Source organism: Balaenoptera acutorostrata, chromosome 19 (assembly GCF_949987535.1).
Source record: "Balaenoptera acutorostrata chromosome 19, mBalAcu1.1, whole genome shotgun sequence".
NCBI lineage: Eukaryota > Metazoa > Chordata > Mammalia > Artiodactyla > Balaenopteridae > Balaenoptera > Balaenoptera acutorostrata.
In genome coordinates, this window is record NC_080082.1 from 7,710,395 (window position 1) to 7,733,068 (window position 22,674).

Here is a 22,674-nt window from a genome sequence, read left to right on the forward strand (position 1 = left end):
CTGAGACCTGTGACAGTCTGGAAGCCAGCCTCCAGCCATGGCCACAGCAGGGCCTTGAACTTCCTGTTGGATAAGGTGTCAGCAGACTGTGAGCCATGAGCTCTTTGTAGTAAACTCTGCCTTCATGTGCAGCAGGAGGCCTTGTTGGGCATCAGTGTTTGGTAGTGATTTCCCCATCACAAGAGGTGTTCAAGAGGCTGGACATTCATTTAGCAAGGGGGTTACCCAGGGTAACAGACATTCGATAAAGGCATGGAGGAAGAAGCAGAATTAATTCTGAGGTCCCTTTCAAGACTGAGATTTATGAATATTTATTCAGTCAGCCCTCCCCACCACCCCCTCCCCCAAGTGTCAGGCAGTACAGGTACAGAAGTGAGACATTTTGTCTTCAGAAGCTTGTAGTAAACTGACAAGTTGACTATTACAGTAGTGTAGTAAGTACCATGATTAGGTAGGTGTCATGGAAAACATAGGGCACCCATGCCCAGCCTTCAGGAGGAAGGAGCCATTCCAAGAATGCTCCTTAGCAAAGGTGACCTTTGGCAAACAGAGTGAAAATGGAACTGTCTCAGGAACTTAAGGTTGTTTAGCCTGACTGGAATATGAGAACTACTGGTGGAAGAAGATCCCAAACAGCTTTGAATTCTGTTGCAATTTTATCTTCAGTGCTATGATAACCAGTTGGGGAATTAGAAATGGTGACTAGGGATTTGTGGAGGGGCCTTAGTTGGAAGGATGATGTGTTTCAATTTGTATTTTAATAATATTTTTCTGGTTATGGTTTGGGAGATAAATTGGAAGAGATGGGAGATTACACCCAGGGAGACCAATTTGGTTTTTGCCCCAACATAAATGAGAAATTAGGGCCTGAGTTAAAGAAGTGGCTTGGGGATCAAGAAGAGGGACTAGATTTGAGGGTAATTTGGACCTAGAGTCAGCATGACTGACTAGGTGGAGGGTTTAAGAAGAGTCCAGGGGGCTCTCAGGCTTTTGATTTGTGTTTTCATGCTGATGGTCCCTGCCCTGAGCTGGAGGGAGTACAGCAGAGGTGTGGTGAAGTGTTGAGTTTGCAGTGTGTGGGGAAGATCCAGATGGAGATGGCTTTTAGACTTTTGAGTGTTCAAACCTGGAGCTTATTAGAGTCACCGGGACCAGAGCAGATTTGAGAGAGGGCAGCATGCAGATGGCAGCTAATGCCCCATGGGCCCATGTTGACAGTGGACTCTGAGTGGTGTTTTATAGACCAGAATGAAACTTTGGGGTCACTTAACTTAAAAAAAATTGTGTAAGTTCATTTTTTATGGAACATTCAAACAATTTATGTCTTACAGAGTAAAAATTTGATACCCTTTATACCCCTGTATTACTTGACTCCCCAGAGGTATCTGTAGTTGACAGTTGGGTGGGTCTTACGCATTTCAGGACAGGAGAAGGAGCCCTGTGTACAGAGAAGGAGCAGGCATAGAGGTAGGAGGCAAACCACAGGGAAGGGTGCCTCAGATTGCCAGGTAGTTACGGAGGAGTGAGTTTCATTGGGTCAAAGTAAGGGCTGAGGTACCTGTTGATTTGGTTCCTCTGTCATGTGTGACCTTAGAATGGTGTGGTGTGGGGTGTGGAGAAGTGGGTGGAAGCCCGGGTGGAGCTGGAGGATTTAAGCACCTTTGAAAAGGCTTGGCTCTGAAGGGAAGGGCAGTGGAGAGTTGAGAGGGAGAGTTGAGAGACAGTCTTCTTCTTTTTTTTTTTTTTTTTAATTTTTATTTATTTATTTATTTTATTTTTGGCTGTGTTGGGTCTTCGCTTCTGTGCGAGGGCTTTCTCTAGTTGCGGCAAGCGGGGGCCACTCTTCATCGCGGTGCACGGGCCTCTCACCATCGCGGCCTCTCCTATTGCGGAGCACAGGCTCCAGTCGCGCAGGCTCAGTAGTTGTGGCTCACGGGCCCAGATGCTCCACGGCATGTGGGATCCTCCCAGACCAGGGCTGAACCCGTGTCCCCTGCATTGGCAGGCAGATTCTCAACCACTGCACCACCAGGGAAGCCCCCTTTTTTTAAAAAAGTTAATTAATTTATTTATTTTTGGCTGCATTGGGTCTTCGTTGCTGCATGCGGGCTTTCTCTAGTTGCGGCGAGCGGGGGCTACTCTTTGTTGCGGTGCACGGGCTTCTCATTGTGGTGGCTTCTCTTGTCGCGGAGCATGGGCTCTGGGCGCTCGGGCTTCAGTAGTTGTGGCACGCGGGCTCAGTAGTTGTGGCTCGCGGGCTCTAGAGCGCAGGCTCAGTAGTTGTGGCGCACGGGCTTAGTTGCTCCACGGCATGTGGGATCTTCCTGGACCAGGGATCGAACCCATGTCCCCTGCATTGGCAGGCGGATTCTTAACCACTGAGCCACCAGGAAGCCCTCCTTCGCTTATTTAAACAACCCATCAAGTTTTTTATTTCAGTGACTGATTTTCCCTTTCTAGAAGTTCTATTTGGTACATTTTCAAAATTTACCCATTCTATTTTCATAAAGATATTTCATATGTTTTCAATTCTTTATTTTTTTTAAAGATAGTTTCCTTTTTAATAGTTTTTGTCCAATAGTTCTATTATTTGAAGATTTTGATATCTAATACTTCTGTTTGTCTGCTGTCTCTTCCTCATGGTTGATTGTTTCCTTGTGTTTTTAATTCCTTTATTGTTAGCATATCTTTAGCAGGGTTTATTTAATTGGACTTTGTACAGTGTAACTTGAGGGTGTATCTCTACTGTATTTGCCTCTACTAGGCACCACAGAGGTATTACTGACTCAGAGCCACCTTTTATGCTAATTTTGCTGGTTGGGAATTCCTGGATCACGTGAGGGAAGGCTGAAGGTTATGAATTCTAGGTGAAAATTTTTTATCTGCTCAGAGCCCAAGCTGAGTCTTGGCTTTACTCTTGTCTCCTTATGCTGGTGAGTGGATGTTTTCTAGTTTCCTTTTCTTAGAGGGGGTACCCTTTGGTGGTCCTGGCACTATGTGGTATTCTTACTTGCTACACCACTCCTCATACAGACCCAGTGTCTTCCATCTTTCTTCAGTGTGTGAATGAAAACCTATTTCTAGGTTACTGGAACTGGTCCAGGATGCACAGCATCTCCTGATGCTCGTACCTTTCTGGTTTAACAGTGCTTTCAACCCTCAAGGATTTTCTTCACTTTATTGTGAGCTCAACTGTATCTTAAAAAACTCATTTGAAATATGTGCTCTAGTCTTTTAAAATAGCTTTTTAGTAGGAAGGTGTTCAGATGATCTAATCATCCATATTACCAGAAACAGATGTCCCATGCATAAAATTGTAACTTGCTCACTAGGAATGGTTGTATTTTAAACAGTTAAAGGAATAATTTCTCATTCCTAGAGGGTGAGTGGAGAGTGAAAGGGGTTGGAAGGAAAGGGGAGATGAGAAGGGCATGGCAAAGAGAGGAGTTGTTAGGGAGCGAGCGTTCTTTTCCAGGTGTCTTCATCGATGTTTGGACTCTTGCTACTTAACTGGTCCACGGATCGGCAGTTTCAGCGTCACCTGGGAGGTTTGTTAGAAATGCAGAGTCTTAGACCCCATTCTAGACTTACCGACTGAGAATCCTTTTTTTTTTTTTTTTGGCCTCGCCGAGCGATATGATCTTCGTTCCCCAACCAGGGATCTAACCCGTGTCCCCTTCAGGGAAGCATGGAGTCCTAACCACTGGATCACCAGGAAATTCCTGAGAATCTGCATTTTAATAAAATGCCCAGGCGATTTGTATGCACATGAAAATTTGACTTAGACTATTCCTGATCTAACTACTTCCTTAAAATGACTACTTCTTTGAAGTTAAAAACCTTCCTCCACTCTTTTTTTTAAAAATTATATTTTTATTTTTGGCTGTGTTGGGTCTTCGTTGCTGCGCACAGGCTTCCTCTGGTTGTGTTGAGCGGGGGCTACTCTTCATTGCGGTGCGTGGGCTTCTCATTGCAGTGGCTTCTCTTTGTTGCAGAGCACGGGCTTTAGGCGTGTGGGCTTCAGTAGTTGTGGCATGTGGGCTCTGTAGTTCTGGCTCGCGGGCTCTAGAGCACAGGCTCAGTAGTTGTGGCGCACGGCCTTAGTTGCTCCGCGACATGTGGGGTCTTCCCAGACCAGGGCTCGAACCTGTGTCCCCTGCATTGGCAGGTGGATTCTTAACCACTGCGCCACTGGGGAAGTCCCTTTCCTCCACTCTTGTCACTACTTCTCTGGCTTTGTCCTTTTTCTGCAGTTAATTTTTAAGCATTTTTAAGCACTTTCCTGAAATGGCTTTTGTATTGAGGTTTTTGAGAACATTCCTGTTGGTGATATATTATATTGAGGAAGTGTTAATGTGACAGATTGTCATATTGAATATGACAGCAAAATCTTACTTAACTCTGGAGCAAAGCCATTATGAAATTCTCAGGGTATTTGCTTTCTACTCAACACTGCAGGGTAGAGGACTGAGAAAGTGGAACATTCTGTATAGAGAGCTTTAGACCTGGCTATTTTTCACTGGAGTGTTTGCCCTTTACATGGAGGATTCATATTTGCCAATATCCCAACAGTGCCCAAGGGCTCCCTTTTCTCCACATGCTCACCAACACTTATTATCTCCTGTCTTTTTGATGCCATTCTTAAAGATGTGAGGTGATATCTTACTGTGGTTTTTTTGATTTGCATTTCTCTGATGATTACTGATGTTGAGCATCTTTTCAGGTACTTGTTGGCCATCCATATGTCTTCTTTGGAAAAATGCCTATTCATTTCCCTTGCCCATTTTTAAGTTGGTTGTTTTTTTAGCTCTTGAGTTGTAGGAGTTTCTTATGTATTGTGGATATTAACTTCTTATCAGATATATGGTTTGCAAATTTTTTTTCCATTCTGACTGCCTTTTCATTTTGTTGATTGTTTCTTTTGCTGTGCAGAGATTTGTAGTTCGATATAGTCCCACTTGTTTATTTTTGCTTTTGCTGCTTATGCTTTCGGTGCCATATGCAAAAAACTGTTGCCAAGACCAGTGCCAAGGAGCTTTTTTCTTATTTTTTTTTCCCTAGGAGCTTTACAGTTTCAGGTCTTATGTTTAAGGTTTTAATCCATTTTGAGTGCATTTTTATGAGTGGTGTAAGATTAAGAGACTTAAGAAACATAAGAACCAAATGTATGAATCATGTTTGGATTCTGATGGGAACAAGCCAACTGAAAAAACATTTTGGGGGACAGTTGGAGAAATTTGAGTATGATTGGGTTTCAGATGATGTTAAGAGATTACTGTAATTTTGTTAAGTGTGATAGTGACATTGTGATTACGTTTAAAAAGGTGTCTTTTTCAGTTAAGTATGCATTATGGAATTATTCACAGGGGGAGTGATAAGATGTGTGGGATTTACTTTAAAATACCAGCAAACAAAGTGAGTGTGGGGTTATTAGATGAAACAAGACTGGCCATGAGTGTATAACTGTTGAAATTGAATGGTAGATTCATAAGGGTGTATTATACTTTTCTCTCTTCTTTAATGAATGCTTGAAAATTTCCATAATAAAAAAAAAAATTTTAAGAGCCCTAGATGTTTAGAGTCAAGAAGCAATTTCATCTAGAAATATGATTTGTCATAAATACATACTTTTCTGAGGAAAGGAGTCAGTACTGTTGGTTCTTTTTTTCCTAAATACTTAAGATTTATTTTGAATTTTTTGACTCTGAAGGGTTCTGGGTTTTTCTGCTGAAGACAAAGGGCAGCCTTTCAAAAAAGACAGATGTTGACTGTGGAAATGCTAGGAGTGGAATAGAAATGTGTTCAAAATATGATATATATGTGCCCACACAGAAACCTACTCATAACTATTTTGAAGGCTTTTTTTTCCCCTCAGGGCCTTATTTTCCATGACAAATTCCCATAAATCCAAAATGTCTAATTCAGACTTTGCTGAGAGTCAGAACACTGCCATGATCAGGAGTTCGGAGTCAGACAGACCTATATTCCAGTCCCAGCTCTGTCGCCTCTGAGCTGCAGTGCTGGAGCGCAAATTTAAATTCTCTGAACCTCGGTTTCTTCAACTGTGAAGTGAGACTGTTATACTACCTACCTCATAGAATTGTGGTGAGGATCAAATGATCACATTTCCCATGTGGTGATCTTGGAATACTGTGAGTATCCCTAGAATCCTAGCTTGTATGTATGTGTTAGAAAACTAGAAACTCAAGCACACGGCCTTATGGAGACAGATGCCTCTTGTCTGTCTTTATAACCCCATCTCAACTGCGATATATAACTTCCTGTGTCAGTGTAAGGAATTCACTCCTCTGAAGTGAATTTGTACCTCTGGTTTTGGAGTTGACCACTCAGAAGTGCAATTCCATATATTTGTCTCATTTTCCTTTGGACTTGATTTGTCTTCTCAACTTTCCCCAGGGGAAGAGAGTGAGATGTGAAAACCAGGCTTAAGTACCATTTGATTAACTGAGGAGAGCACTGCTAGAATCACCCGGGCTACAGAGGTTAGCAAGACCCCCACCTGTGTCCTCAAGAAGGCCTGGGACATATCTCTGTGTGTTCAGGGAAGAAGGAAGAAGGAGGTGGTGGTGTGAAAGGCAAGTTTCAGCGTCAGAGTTTTTCACTGGAATCTTGGCTTCCTTGCATATCTTTGGCAAGTTATCTCTCCTTGTGCCATAGAACCCCAATTTCTCGGTTATAAAATGGAGTTTGCTGCTTCACCAGTTGTTGGGTGGATCAAAGGAGACTCTGGCATTGCTTTTGAACTATGCAGGGCCATGCAAATATTCGTTGATATTTTCTAGAGAGAGTGTGTCAGACTTCTCTTGGCATCCCAACAGGCATCAGAACAAGCAGGGAGTGGCCCCTGAATGCTCTGTAGACTCTCCTGGAGCATGAGCTGGGTCTAGGGATGCTTTGAAGGAGAGTCTAGCCCCCACTGTCTTATACTCGGCCTCCCTGTGCTGCTCGTGGGCCCAGACAAGGGAGTTTCCCAGGATGTGGTCCTTGGCCCATATTGCAATGTCCCTCAGAGCATGCAGGAAAGCCCTACTCAGCAACGAGAAGGTATGAGCAGTCACAACCCCTAGGGTCACTCTGCACCTTCATACCAATCCTTATGGGATCCCCAGGGCATGCCGGCCAGGGTACAAGGTGTTGGGAACATAGCATGAACCAACAGACATGGTGCTTACAAGTTCAGTGAGTAGCCCACTGGGTGTTCCATGTGTCCGGCCCAGCATTGTCCAGTAGAATTTCCTATAATAATGGAAATATTTATGTAATATCTGTGCTGTGCAACTCAGTAGCCTGTAGCCACATGTGAGTGTAGGACTCTTGAAATGTGGCTTGTGTGATGGAGGGACTGAATTTTAAATTTCATTTACTTTTAATTAATTTAAATTTAAACAACCACATGTGGCCAGTGGCTACCATATTGGACAGTATTGTACAGCGCTGGAAACATTCTGAGAAAATTAGAAGGGTACCCATGCAGGCTGAAGGCTTGACCTCCCTTCGTAAGAAAGAGCTATGAGACTCAGAAGACCTGGGTTTTAGCTCTGCCTCCCACTATGTGTGGTTTTTGTCATGGTACTTGGCCTCCTCTCCGTTGAGTCTCCTGATCTGTAAAACAGGAACAGAGGGATTGGGTTAAATTCTTTCCAGTGCTACATTCTCGACTCTCTTACGATTGGCCTTTTATTTGCATGGTGTATTAGTGTGCTATGGCCTCTGTAACCAAATGCCATGGACACAGTGGCCTAAAACAACAGAAGTTTATTTTCTTAGTTTTGGAGGCCAGAATTCCAGAATCGGTTTTGTTGTGTCCAAATCATGGTGTCGGCAGCACTGTGTTCCCACTGAAGGCTCCAGGGGAAAATCAGCTTCTGGTGGCTGCTGACACTCCTTGGCTGGTGGCTGCATCACTCCAATCTCTACCTCAGTGGCCACAGGTTCTAATCTTCTGTGTTTGATCTCCCTCTGCCTCCTTATAAGGACACTTGTGATGGCATTTAGGGCCTACCAGGTAATCCAGGATAATCTCCCCATCTCAAGATCTTTAATCACATCTCAAAGACCCCTTTGCCATGTAAGGTAACATTTACAGGTTCCAGGTATTAGGACCCGATGTCTTTGGGGGCCATTATTCAGCCTCCTACACACAGTAATATTTAATGATGTGGGTCTGCTTCAAATCAAATACCGTGGCCATGTAACTGGATGTGTGAAAGTTGCTGCCTGCCCACGTGCTCTCCTGGGGAGAATTGTCTCAGCTTTCTGAATAGGGACTTAAGTTAGATATAAAATACCCTTTCCTGCTCCTACCTTGATTTATTTATGCCAGAGCATCTTTACCAAAAGATTGATTAACTCATGAATATGCCCCAATTCATCTACTTCCAATATTGAAATATTCCCCATATCACCAGCACTCTCCAAAATGTGTGGAAGGGGGCTTTGACTGGGATTTGAGTCAGGAAACCAAATTGTATTGCATGGGAGTGAAAGGAGAGAGCATTTGTTGGATCAGCTGGGTAAGTGATGTTTCTCTAGTGGCATACTCATAAATTTGAAAATATAAAGGATTGGCCCCGACACAGCCCGAGAACAGCTTGTAACTGATTTGGAATGTCATGTTTTACTGTTACTTAATCAAATCTGAGAGCAGTGGTTGGGGAAGTGGGTTCTGTAAATATTGCTCTGAAGCTTTCACATTTCAACAGAGAACAGATGCCAAGTGTTTTCATTATTATCGATGTTCGAAGTTATTGGAAACAACCACAGATATACTCCTTGGAATAGCAAAATGCCAGCAATTGCCTGGGGTGGGGAAAAGGTGGGGGAAGAACAATGAATTTGTAAAGTTTGAATGAAGAATAAGTTGGCTTCATTTTTTTTTGGCAAAAGAGGCCTAAAAGTGAAATATTTATCATCACAGAGATAAACACAATTATCATTTAACATGAGTCACAACCTTGTGTTGTTCAACAGGAGACGAAATGACTTAGAGGCGGAATAAAATTACTTCATTTGTGTCTCTTAAGAACACAGAGTTCTGTTGGTCTGCTTAAGTGCTTGGGTTAAATAAGCGGAGAAGTATCTCTTCTGTTTCCCCAGGTGACGAGTGGCTTTGTTACTGGCCATTCATCTGAGGTTGCTTTTCAAATAATTAATAAGATGGTGATGTTGATGATGGCAATAATAATAATAATAATGTGTTTCTTAAGTGCCAGACACTGTGCTTTGCTTGCATGATCTCATTTAATCCTCACGTTGCCCTATAGGATAAGTATCCTTATCCCCATTTCATAGATGAGGATAATAAGGCTTGGAGAAGTTTGGTATTTCTCAGCTACTAGGCATCACGGCTGAGGTTTGAGCCCAGCTCTTAGTCACTTGCCCTCTCCTCTCTGATGAGATGGGCTTGGGAATTCCCTTCACTTTCTCTCAAAACCCCATGGAACTAACCTGGCAAATTTTGCCCTGCGCTGTTCATTCATGGTCACTGTCATTGGCGTGGCATTGGGGGGTGTGGATTACTGTGCATAAGGTTTTAGCTGCTTTGTAAAGTCTGAGCATTTATCCTTTTTTTTTTCTTCTGTGACTGTATCTCTTCACCCATGCCCACCCCCCCACCAACCAACACATTTCTAAATGGGAGAGGAGACAGGATTCAATAGCTTCCAGGGATAGAGAACAAAGTCTTTTCCCCACATCGAAAGAAAATCTCACTGACTTCCTGACAGGGAGGATATTTTCCCTTCAGATTCCTGTCTGTTTCTGACTGATGAGTTAACACCCTGGTTTTCAAAGTGTACTCGTAGCAAGCCCTGGAGTTCTGTGGGCTGGTGCCGTAGAACACTGCGTTCACACATGCCTTCTTTCACTTAGCAGGTATTTATGGGGCTCCCACTATGCCAGGCCCTGGGCCAGGTGCTGGGGACACACTTGTCCTCAGCCTCCCAGAGCCTGCAGAGTTTTCAACGAGAGCGCTATGGGCATTTTAGGCCAGATAGTTCCTCACTGCGGGTCTGTGCTGCTCATTGCAGGCCGTTCAGTATCTCTGGCCCTGACCCACTAAATTCCCAAGCAGGGAGACAGCTAAAAATGCCACTGCACGTTTCCATATGCCTCCAGAGGGCGCCGCTGCCCCGGTTGAGAACCACGGCAGGGAAGACGGATTTGGAACGAACAGAAAAATTTGGATGCACGTCTTGGGTGTGGTGCACACTTGTCTTTGCCAGGATGGTTGCCTTCCTCCTCTTCCTCATCCCCCTCTCCACGTGCTCTCACCCACCTCCCTGCTCCCCATCTCCACCACAGGGTAAACCCGATGGACCTGAATGGCTGAGCCTGAGCCAGAGGCAGAGGGAGACCGTGGCCAGGAGGCGTAATGAGGGGCTAAGTGACCCTGAGCACTGTGGGGGAGGGAGGGGGGGAGGACTCCTGATAAGACTTATTGGCAACCTGAGGGCACAGGTAAAGGCATCCTTTCCCCATCCTCCAGATCCCGTGTGCACGCTGATTCAGCCCACAGCAAGATTTCCCCAGTCACCACTCTGTACCCTCCCACCTTCCCTCCTTACTGTTAACAACACAGCAAAGGATTTACACAGAGAAGAAGAGTGAGGCCAGGACCCTGCACTCAAAAAGCTCAGCATCTGGCCCAACTCTCGAGACCTCATGAAACTTAACAAGTGCTGAGCGTCGTCTGGTGTCTGGGAGTGAATGAAGTAAACACATTCTTGGCCTATGTGGAGTTTGGAGACTAGCAAGAGCGACAGACCATTTAAAGATGATTTACAAGACCAACCCATTTCAAAGTGGGACTCGGCATGTCGTTGGCAAGAGTGTGGAGGGGCAGAATCCTCACGCACAGCTGGTGGAGATATAACTTGGTACAGCCTCTACCGAGAACAATGAAAGCTAAAGATGCACATACCTTATGACTCAATGATGCCAATCTTACTCATATACCCAAAAGAAACTCTCCTAGGAATATACAGAGTCACGTGCTGCTGAGCATGTTCACAGCAGCTTTCTTTGCAGCAGTTGAAGAAAAAAAAAGCGTCATCCTAAATGGTGAACAGGAGAATGAATGAATACGTTCATATATTGGAATGCATCTGTGAAAATGTGTGAACTGAAACTTCACATATGCCTGTGGACATGTCTCACTAATCGGATCATGAACAATAAAAGCAAGTTGCAGAATAGCATGTACAGTATGATCCCATTTGTATTAAGTTTAAAAACACACAAAAGAATGCAACATATTGGTTCGGCGTACAAGCATATATAATAAAAATAGAATGAAATACACAGGAATGATAAGCCCTAAATTTAAATTAGGCAACTTTAAGGAGGAAGAAGGGAGTGTAATTGTTCACGGGACTGCAGGAATCTTCAGCCATGGCTGTATTTTATATTTTAAGGTGGGTGGGATGGTGGGCACGTTGGTATTGTTGCATTATCATTTATATTCAATGCCCACCCATCGTGTGTTCCCCTCTGTCCTTCCTGACAGAACCTCCATTTTGTTTAGGGATCCACCCTCCCTTCATGCATCCTACTGGGGCCTCGGGGAAGCTGACCCACCCTTAGGTTGGGGGTGCATGGACTCATTAGTTTAAGGACCCGTCACTCTTACCAGCAGTTGGTTCAGAAAAGGGCATGTGGTCCAATTGTGTTCAATTAAACTTGGCAAGGTTTGCTGAAGTCTTCAGGGAAGCACCTTTTCTAAGGAGAGAGCTACAGGAAGCCTCTCTCTGTCTCTGTCTCCCACTCTCTGGCTCTCTTCCTGGACCCCAAAGAGGAAGCATGTAGCTCTGCTTGCCAACAGTGAGGGGAACAGCCTTAAAAAGTAAGCAACACTGTATATGGCAGAGTGGAGAGATGATTAACTCCGTTGACGGTATCACGCTGGCTCTGAAGCCTGCCCCACTTTTGCTTTTCCAGAAGGGGAGCCAGTAAATGTTCTTGAGGTTTGAGATACTTTGGTCTGGGCTTTCTACTGTCTTGCCGCCAAAAGCATTCTCTCTGTACCACGTAGGTTGTGGAAGCACATAGCAATTGTTTCTTAATTTACTCAATTGTAAGCTTTTCCCATATTTGTACTATAAACATTTGTAGTAGTAACAAGGGTTAGCCATTGAGGAAACCCATGAACAAGAAGGAAAGCAAATATTAATGGAAAAGATCTTGAAGACTCTAGTGTGGTCATCCTTTTCTGAGAACGTGTGTTAGTTTCCCATGTCTGCTGTAACAAATTACTGCAAAGTAGGTGTCTTAAAAGAACAGAATTTATTCTCTCACAGTTTTGGGGTCCAGAAATCTGAAATAAAAATGTTGGCAGGGCTGCGCTTCCTCCAAAGGCTCTGGGGGGGATTCTGTTCCTTGACTCTTCCAGCTTCTGGTGGCTGTTGGCATCATTCCAATACCTACCACCACCTTCACGTAGTCGTCTCCTTGTGTCTCTGTGTCTCTCCACTTCTGTTTCTTATAAGGACACTTGCCACTGGATTTGGGGCCACCTGGATACTCAGGATGGTCTTATCTCAAGATCTTTAGGTGAATTACATCTGCAAAGACAAATTTCCCAAATAAGGTCATACTCGCAGGTTTGGGGAGTTAGGACGTAGATAGAGCTTTTTTTTTGGTGCCAACATTTGACCCACTACAATGTAGTTGCTCTTTGTTGTGATTTTACAGTGCAAACAGATAACACGGTTTTATTTTCAACCTAAAAAGTGGTTCCTGATTCATAAAAATAGGAATAAATAGGTCAGTATTTACTTGTGTTCCACAGAAAGCATTAAATTTTCTCTTATCCAAGTTGGATAACTGCTTAGTTAACATTTGAGAGGTTTTTGTTTTTTTTTTTTTCTTCTAGATTTTAACAGAGGAAATGAAGTTGTGTGATGTAAATGTTGGACAACATGTTCTTGACAGTGTAAGTTCCTGGCTCCCTGGGAGACAGATGGTGTTCAGCCTCAGATACGTCCCAGGACAAATTAGACAAAGAGGCCTAGCATCACATACAGGTTAGCCAGAAAGGAAAAGTATGAATAAAATCATCAGAGAGCAGATGAGTGTGAGAAGGGAAAAACTCAAAACACGTTTTGAGGCCATTTGGTCTCCTCTGAGAGGTGGTAGATAGATCCCAGAAAGACAGCTGTGGACGTTGGAAAGGAAGGAAAGGACTTTTGGACTTGGAATCAGATAGACCTGATTCATGTTGCTGACATGTTTCCATACGATCTTGGGGAAGTAATGTGCTCTCCCTGGATCTGTTTTATCCCCCATAAATCTTAAGAAAATTACACTTCCCGACACAAGTTTATTTTATAAAATAATGGAGATAATGATGCATACCTCTGAGGGTTGTTATGAGGACAAACTGATTTGTCCTCTGCAAGAGAACCTTGCCCATAGTGAGGACTCAGGACATGTCTGTTGAATGAGAATCTGAACTAGAAACATCTTCAGTGAGTGGCAGGCCGGGAACACCTACAGCATGGGCGTGTTACCATAGTTCTTCAGATTCATCAATTTCTACAAGGCTTCAAGTAGAAATAGAAAGGCCGAGGTAAACACACTGGACTTGAGTTTCTAGCCATGTTGGAGTAACTGGTGTGGATTAACCCTCCCCCCACAAACAACTATAAATACACGGGGCTACTTTTGTCAGACAGTGGGCGACAAGTAGAGCAATAACGTGATCCCTGAGAGATGGGAAACTCAAGAGTTGAGTCCCGTAATCATCCAGCACCCTGTCTGGGGACAATATTCTGACTGTGGCATAAAGAATTAGAATTTGAGCAGAGCACAGCTGTTCCACTGACTGAAGGAGGCAGAGATCAGAGTTCAGGGCAAGTGAAGAAGTGGAATCCATGGGGCAGGATGTTACAGAAGAGGGCTCTCTGTACAGGAGGACCCCCTCTCTGGGGGTCCCCTTTGAGTTTGTGGCCTAGAGACACATGTGCAAACAAGACCACCTGAGGCTCACAGAGAAGGGCAGCCGTAGGGTTGAGAGAAGAATATAGGTCCTAGAGGATGAGCAGTGCTGGGGATCATTGGATTTTTGGTGCTGCCACAGTGGAGAGATATCATTAATGGCTTGTGAATATGCTGGCATCCAGCTGAGATGCTGGAAAGGCCACACCTAGGAGAAAAGTCTGTCTTAGAGCAGGGTTCCCAACCTTGGTATTACTGACATTTCGGACCGGAGAGTTCTTTGTTGTGGGAGCCGTCCTAGGCATCGTAGGATACTGAGCAGCGTCCCTGGACTCCACCCACTAGATGCCAGGAATGCTCCCCCACTTTGAGACAACCAAAAATGTCTCCAGACATTACCAAGTGTCCCCTAGGGGCAGAATCACCCTACTTGAGAACAGTACCCTAGGGTAAGACCTAATTTGTACCTTCCCTAACAAACCCAAAATAGTATTGTGACAGGATTTGCAGTTGAGGCAGAGTTTGGAAGTTGAGTCCTGCCAAGTTGGAGAGGCTGGGCTTCCCGCAGATCCACACTAATATCCTAAAACTAAACCTGCACTTGTTCAAGGTGGCTTGCCAGTAACTGAACAGCGGAACAGTGTGAGCTGGACTTAGTGACTGACTTCTGATGATTGGATTATGGTGGGAGTGCTGGTGAGTGATTTCCAAGGCTGGGTCATAAGAGGCCTTGTGGCTTCCTCCTTGCTCTCTCTCCCCGATCACTCACTCTGGGGAAGCCAGCTGCCATGTTGTGAAGACACACAGGCAGCCCTGGGGAGAGCCCTTTAGGCGAGGAACTGAGGCCTCCTGCCCACAGCCATATGAGAGAGCTATCTCCAAAGACGGCCTTCCAGTCCATCAAGGCTTCAGAGGACTTTAGCCCTGGCTGATATCTTAACAGGACCCTCACTAGAGACCTTGAGCTAGAGGAGCCCAGCTAAGCCTCTCCCAAATTCCTGACCCACAGAAACGGTGAGATGATAAATCTTTATTGTTTTGAGTGGCTAAATTTTGGGATAATTAATTATGCAGCAATAGGTAACTAGTTCAGTCCCTTTCCTTGGTGGATCTCAGTTACCTCTCTCATACTATACAACAGCTCCAAAATCTCTCATCCTATTTCTCATTTTTCACTCTTTTCAAAATTTTAACAAATACACTTAATTGTTCAGGACCAATTCTTCCCTTCTCTCTCTCTCTCCCTCTATTCTTCTCTCTCTCTCCATCCCTCCCTCTCTCCCTCTGTCTGTTTTTCTGTCTCTCTTTCTTCTTCTTTTTAAAAAAATATTTATTTATTTACTTATTTTTATTTGGTTGCACCAGGTCTTAGTTGCAGCTTGCCAGCTCCTTAGTTGCAGCACGTGGGCTCCTTAGTTGTGGCATGCAAACTCTTAGTTGTGGCATGTGTGTGGGATCTAGTTCCCTGACCAGGGAGTGAACCCGGGCCCCCTGCATTGGGAGCGTGGAGTCTTAACCACTGCACCACCAGGGAGGTCCCTCTCTTTCTTCATAATTGTTTGCTTGATTTTGGTTTTGTTCTGTTTAGCTTTTTTCCATTACAAATTCTTATCCCCATTTCTCTGGTTCTTCTCCTACTGATGAGCCAGATTTCCCCCATAAGACCCAAGAGTAGAGGAGACTGTGGAGAAGGGCAGAAGGAGGAAATGTTGACCAAGTAATGCCAGCCTCTCTTCAATAGGAGAAGAAAGGGGAAAGCTATGAACACACATATATCAATTATTTTTGTCCCTATTATATTAGTTCTTATAACCAAAGTTTGTTATTTGCTTGATATATGTCGGGTACAGTGCTAGGAGCTTTAGGTGTGTGTGTTTAATCCTAAAAACACATCCCAATGAGGTAGATGCTATTATTATCCTATTTTTCAAGAAGAAAATTGAGGCACAGAGAAATTAAATTAGTTGTCCACAGTCAGAGAGCTGTCAAGCAACAGGGGCAAGGTTTAAAGGTCTGTATAACTCAGAAGAACATGGCTGAAGTTGCCATGCATATTACATCAAAGTGGGCTGACAGGGCTTCCCTGGTGGCACAGTGGTTGAGAATCTGCCCTGCCAATGCAGGGGACACGGGTTCGAGCCCTGGTCTGGGAAGATCCCACATGCCACGGAGCAACTGGGCCCGTGAGCCACAATTACTGAGCCTGCGCGTCTGGAGCCTGTGCTCCACAACAAGAGAGGCCGCGATAGTGAGAGGCCCGCGCACCGCGATGAAGAATGGTCCCCGCTTGCCACAACTAGAGAAAGCCCTCGCACAGAAACGAAGACACAACACAGCCATAAATAAATAAATAAATTTATAAAAAAAAAAAAAAGAAAAAAAGAAAGCTCATGGTCCTATAAAAAAAAAAAAAAAAAAAGAGTGGCCCCTGCTTGCTGCAACTAGAGAAAGCCCTCGCACAGAAACGAAGACCCAACACAGCCATAAATAAATAAATAAATAAATAAATAAAGTTAAAAAAAAAAAAAGTGGGCTGACATTGGTTCAAACTCATTTTTTTTTTTAATTAAAAATTTTTTTAAATTTTATTTTTGGCTGCGTCAGGTCTTCGTTGCTGCGCGCAGGCTTTCTCTAGTTGCGGCGAGCGGGGGCTACTCTTTGTTGTGGTGCACGGGCTTCTCATTGAGGTGGCTTCTCTTGTCGCGGAGCATGGGCTCTGGGCGCTCGGGCTTCAGTAGTTGTGGCTCACGAGCTCTAGAGTGCAGGCTCAGTAGTTGTGGCGCACGGGCTTAGTTGCTCGGTGGCATGTGGGATCTTCCCGGACCAGGGATCAAACCCATGTCACCTGTGCTGGCAGGTGGATTCTTAACCACTGTGCCGCCGGGAAACTGTGCTGGAGTTTGTGCCTCAAACTCATATTTAACTTTTATAAAACCACAGGGCTGATTCAGTGCTAAGACATTTGTAAGCCCATATTGCCTAATCTCCCTTCTTGGACCAGAAGGAAATCCATGATCTCCAACTTATACAGAACAGGTGGCCATTCTCTTTCTTCAACCTTAGATGGCATCTAAGTCGAAAATTCCTGGAACGTAGGTTTTGGAAGTGAAGCCTAGTTTGTACACATATAGAGCCCAAGGAAGAAGATTATCCTGATCACCACCTTTCTATTTGTCAGTCATTCCAGTCGGTGGCAGGACCATTTGTCCCACAGGATTGAAATTACTCACCCCCGGTGCATCATCTGACATACAAACCTTCCTCAACATCGTGAGGTTTGACATTGAAAAACAGTTGCCTCTGCTGCCCATGCTGTTTTCGATTTCAGCAAGGGTATAAAAATGAGCAATTAAGAAAGTGGCATAATAACGCAATAGAAAACAGAAGGGGAAATTACTCATAACCCAATGCCTTGAGACAATGATTATTCTTATGACACATTCATGAGGCATCCCTTGGGCCGTTGTGTTCTGGCCTTTTGTGAGCCCTCTGTTTGGGTTCCAGATGTCAAAAGCGATATGGGAACATATGTATATGTATAACTGATTCACTTGGTTATAAAGCAGAAACTAACACACCATTGTAAAGCAGTTATACTCCAATAAAGATGTTAAAAAAAAAAAAAAAGCTTAGCTCTCAAGACTCTTTGTTTCTGCCACTGAAATCTGGCCTGTCTGCAGCTGAGACTCTGTCTTTGCTCAACTCAGAAGTCTGGGAGCTTTGAGTCTCCTCCCATCAGCCCTGCTGGAAGGCTCCCTGTGATGAAAGGTAGATTTGTCAGGTCTTCTATTACTCTAGCACATGCTCATTTCTTGGTATAACTGATTGCGTTATCGTTTGCAACCATCTTCTTCCTCCTGGTGAGGGTATTATACATCCACACCCTTTGCCACGTGACTTCCAGGAATGATGCCAATGAATGGAATGTATTTTTTCCTGGAGTTAGTCCAGTGGGTGGACTGTATCGTCAGGCTTGGCCATGTGACTTGCTTTGGCCAGTGGAATGTGAGTGGACATGATCTAGGCAGTGTCCAAGCAGAAGCCTTCATCGATCTTGCATAGTTTGGCTTGGCCTCTTGCCTTCCTGTGTTCTGCCATCAGATCATCACATCCCAAATGCAGGCTGTTCCTTCAGCCTGGGTCCTGGAGTGAGAAGATGTGGGTCAGAGCTGAGCAGAGCTGCGAACTTGAGTGTAAGAAGTATCCCTTGTTTTTGTAAGCCCCTGAGATTTTTGGAGTAGTTTGTTACAGCAGAATATATTACTGACTAATACATTGGTTCTCTAGGTAAGCGAGGAAGAGTCCATCTTCTGGGGCAAACCTTCCTCATTGCAGGTATCTCAGCTACTTCCAGCTCCCTCCCCAAACTGAGGCATGACCTTCCTCTTCTTCACTGGTAGGACTCAGATATTGGCACGTACTTCCATCACGTTAAAGGAAAGCAGTGTGACATGGAGATTGAGTTGGAGCCCTGCCACTCGCCTCTGTGTGACCCTGGGCAATTTACTTAACCACTTTGTTCCTTGTTTCCCTCCTTTTGGTAAAAAGAATAGCACTGACCATAGAGTTTGGACGCAAAGAATCAATGTGGTGAAAGGTTGCTGTGGAGTTTATGGTTATTGGCCTTCCACTGACTGACTCCATCTGTCCAGGCTTTTAGGAGAGATGTTTACAGAACGCAAAGGAGAACTTCTAGAACTGGACCTGGAGGTCTAGAACTGCTGGAGTCCTGCTGCCCGTCTTTCATCTCTTCTGGTTTCTGATTGACTTTATTCTGTCCTCTTGAAGATTAGTTTTTTTTTTCCCCAAGACCCAAGAGGCAAAGGGCTTTCCCCGTTTACACAATCCAGGGAATAACTCTGATGGTCCTGAGGTGGGTCATGTTTTCATCCCTCAGACAATCTCTCTGTCCAGGGTCATATCCCAGACAGCCATGCCTGGGTTCACAGACCTGTGGCCAGCGGTAGAGGTGGGATCCACTGCTAGAAACATGTGGAAGGGGGAATCAAGACAGTAGCACCATCACCAAAGTTACCACAAAGACCAACACGTGATTACTGTTCCTTGGATGTGGTTTGTGGTCATTGTTGGCAGCATGAAAACACATGGTCTTGGAAGTCAGGCAGCTGTGTGACCCTTAGGAAAATTTTAAACTTCTATAAACCTTGGTGTCCTCATATAAAAATGAGGATAATAATTTCCCTCTCCCTGGTTTGCTATGATTTAATAAGGTAACATATGAAAACATCTGGAACATAGGCTCAGCAAATACTAGTTATTAATCCCCAAGTTCTGTTACCCTTGCACCTGGGGCTGCCTAGGATAATGCATTCCCTCCTTTCCCAATGTCCGCATTTCTTACTGTGCAATTAGTAACACAGCTCTCAGGTGGAGCCAAGTGCCCCCATCAGTTGCTCACTGCATTCTCTCCCTGGAGGCTAGCCACACGGGAAAGCTGAGTATCACAGGGCAGTGTCCTGAGAATGAGACTGAAGTACACAAAAGCATTTGGGTGGTTTTAAGAAGAGTTTCTCTACTAGGATGCCTGAAACCCTTTCACTTGCTACATTAGCAAATCTTAACCTACTTGACATAATCAACCCCTCTGAGAGTCTGATTGAAACAATAGACACTCTTCTCTGAAAGATGTACAACTGCACATACAATTTCAGGAGGGTCACTAAGTTCCAGGAAGCCCAGCCCTGGGACCCCAGGTTCAGAGCCTCTGCACTAGATGGGGAATCTTGCTAAGGAAACTCTGATACCTATTCACCCAGATGGTGCTTGGATGGCCACTGCCAGCTCTTGCTCCACAACCCTCCTTTGTCCAGGCACCTGTGTCTGACCAACCCTCCTTATGATGGACACTTTCTGTGTCCAGTAACTTAAGAGTCTAGGCACAAGGTATGCCCTCAGTAAGTCTGTTCAATTAGGTTGCAGTCAAGTATTGCAGCTTCAGGGCCATTCTGTCTCTTTAAGTTGATCCCATACTTCTATTTTGAGGCATGACCTGTGGATTTCAAAGGTTTTCTCTCAAAGAGTATTCTTATTTCAACATCTTTTAATGATATCAGGATTCTTTTGCTTGTGATAGATGGAAAATCCACTTTCAAAATGTCTTAGGCAAACAGAGGGAATGGCTTACACAACTGAAAAATTTCAAGAGTCATGTCTGACATCAGGCACAGCTGCATCTAGGGGCTCAAATGTCACCATGGGAACTTGGTCTCACTCCAGGTACTAACTCCTTCTTTGTTTGGGTTCCATTCCCAGGCAGTGTTTACCTCATAGTGGCAGAATGGCTGCCTGCAGGTCCAGGCTTATGTCTTATTCACTCTCAGAAATGTAAAGAGGCCCATTTCAAACCAGCTTCCTATGATCTGCCTGGGAAAAAAGCAAACCTAAGACTATCTCCTTTCCCCATCTCCAACCAGAATGTACTCATTCGTTCATCCTACTCTTTGAAGTGGTGTCTTGGTTGAAGGGGACAGATTAACACATGACTCGCAGGATAAATCCAATATGGTAAAATAGGTGCTATAGTAGAATTGGGGTATAGGTGTAATGGGAACTCAGAAGAAGGAGTGATAAATTCTGCCTGTGAGGCTCAGAGAAGGCTTCCTGAATAGGGGATGTTTGAGCCTCATCTAAAAGCACAAGGAAGAGTTTCCTAGGTAGAGAAGAGGGTGAAGGGCATTCTAAGCAGAGGAATATAACACATGCGAAAGCTTGGAGGCTCAAAAAGGCAAAGAATGTCCAGGAATCTGTGATGAATTTCATATAGCTAGAGAAGAGTGCTTGGATAGGAGTGTTGGAGATGACAAGAAATGGGACAGAGTGCCAAGAGATACAAGACCTTGTTTATCATGATAAGGAGTCTAGGCTTTACTGAGGAGCAAGGGGCACAGTATTGAAGCGTTTCAAGCCCTTGACATACCAGATGGAAGATTTCGGAAAGATCGCCCTCACTACGACATGGAAGATGGGTTGTAGGAGAAAGGCCCAGAGGCAGGAGGCCTCTTCCTAGAGAAGCTATTGCCATCTTCCAGAAGAACTGAGGCCCATGAAAGAGGAATGGGTTTAGAAGCTCTTTAGGAGGCAGAATTGGCATACCTGGAGACCAGATGGATGAGGGCGGAAAAAGGAAGGACCTAGGATAATTTCCAGGTTTCTCCATTGGGAAACTGGGTGAACAGCGGTGGCCTGCACTGAGGGAACACGGGAGACGAGCAGGTTTAGGGGTGAGGGGAGGGCAAGGTGTTCAGCCTTAAGCGTGTCAGTGCCCTTGGGACATCAGGTTGTGGCTGTCCAGCTGTCAGCTGGGTTGCTGTGTCTGGAGCTCTGGAGAGAGGTGGGCCTGGAGGGACAGACATGAGGCTCATGGGTTGCGGGTGGTGCTGGTGGTGGAAGCAATGATAACCTAGATAGGGCACCACCACTAGAAAGGAAAAAGCCCACTGTTGTTATTATTATTGTTATTATTGGTGTGATTGTTTTCTTCTGTCCTTGCACATTCCCTTCATGATTCCAAGTCCTGGGGGAGGGAGAGTCCAATTGGCCAGTGGGGTCATGGGCCCACTCCTTGGCTTGGGGACGGCAGGAGACTTTGGTTTTCAGTCACCCGAGATGGTACAGTGCAGACGAAGTAATTTCCCCAGAAGAAATCAAGATGATATTAACCATAAAAGGGGTCATGGACCCCCCCCACCCACATATGACCCCCAAATGACAAATGTCCAGTCACAGCTCCGCTGCTTATTTCAGTATCAGTTTTCCTCCTGGTGGTTGCTGCTGAGAGGCTAAGAGAGGTATTTCACCTAAAGCTCTGGCACCCTCCATCACATCCCAGCGATTGCTTTGTAAGTGTTTATTATTATTATTTTTTTGTACCAATAATCCAAAAGATAGTTCTTTAGGTGGTGGGCATGGGGCTAAACTACTTCATATGAAATATTTTAGAACGAAGGCATTTTCCCAAGCAGTTCGTTACTTCATGTCTCAGGGCTTAGGTAACTATGATGACATAAATCACTCCTGACCATGTGTGGATAAAGCAGTATCGGCCAGCGTCTGGAGCCATCAGCTGTGTCCCCTAGGAAGCAGCCTCCTCACGAGTGGATAAATCCAACATTTATATTGGGCACCCACCATGTGCCCGCTGCCACTCCGGGCACTATCACACACATTATTTTTATTTAATCCTCACCCTGACCATGAGATGTAGATGGCATTTTCTCCATCTAAAAAACAAGTAAGATGAAACTCCAAGGCAGCAAGTGACTTGCCCAAGGACACGGGGCGGAAAGTGGCAGAGCTGAGCTGACAACCTGAACCTGTCAGTCAGTAAGTCCCGGCAGATGCTGGGAGGCTGGCCCGGACCAGGAGGGAGGGTGTGTGTGTGTGTGTGTGTGTGTGTGTAAGCACATGGGGCCTAGAGGGAGCATCAGGTGAGGGTCCCAGAGCACAGGGGTCTAGTCCTGCCCCAGGGAAAAGGAAATCTGCTTTCTGGCCGGAAATCCCATGGGGGGGACTCGGGTTTATAGACGAAACCCCCTGATCTCTCCAAGAAGCCTGGCCCCGGGGTCTGCGAAGGGATTCCGGCTTTTCTGGGGAAGCTGGAGTTGATGAAACTGACAGCCCTCTGGGCATAGGGAGGAGGAGGCCGTGGCGGGCATCCGGCTTGGCTTCCTCCGAGTCTCACCGAGCACCGGGCTGTCT

The 22,674-nt window shown here is 45.0% G+C and overlaps 1 protein-coding gene across 1 annotated transcript in view; it reads left to right on the top strand.

Moving 5' to 3' along the window:
* CDYL2 (chromodomain Y like 2) overlaps nt 1-22,674 on the top strand; it is a 315,741-nt gene that overhangs the window by 15,539 nt on the left and 277,528 nt on the right. The window lies entirely within an intron of this gene.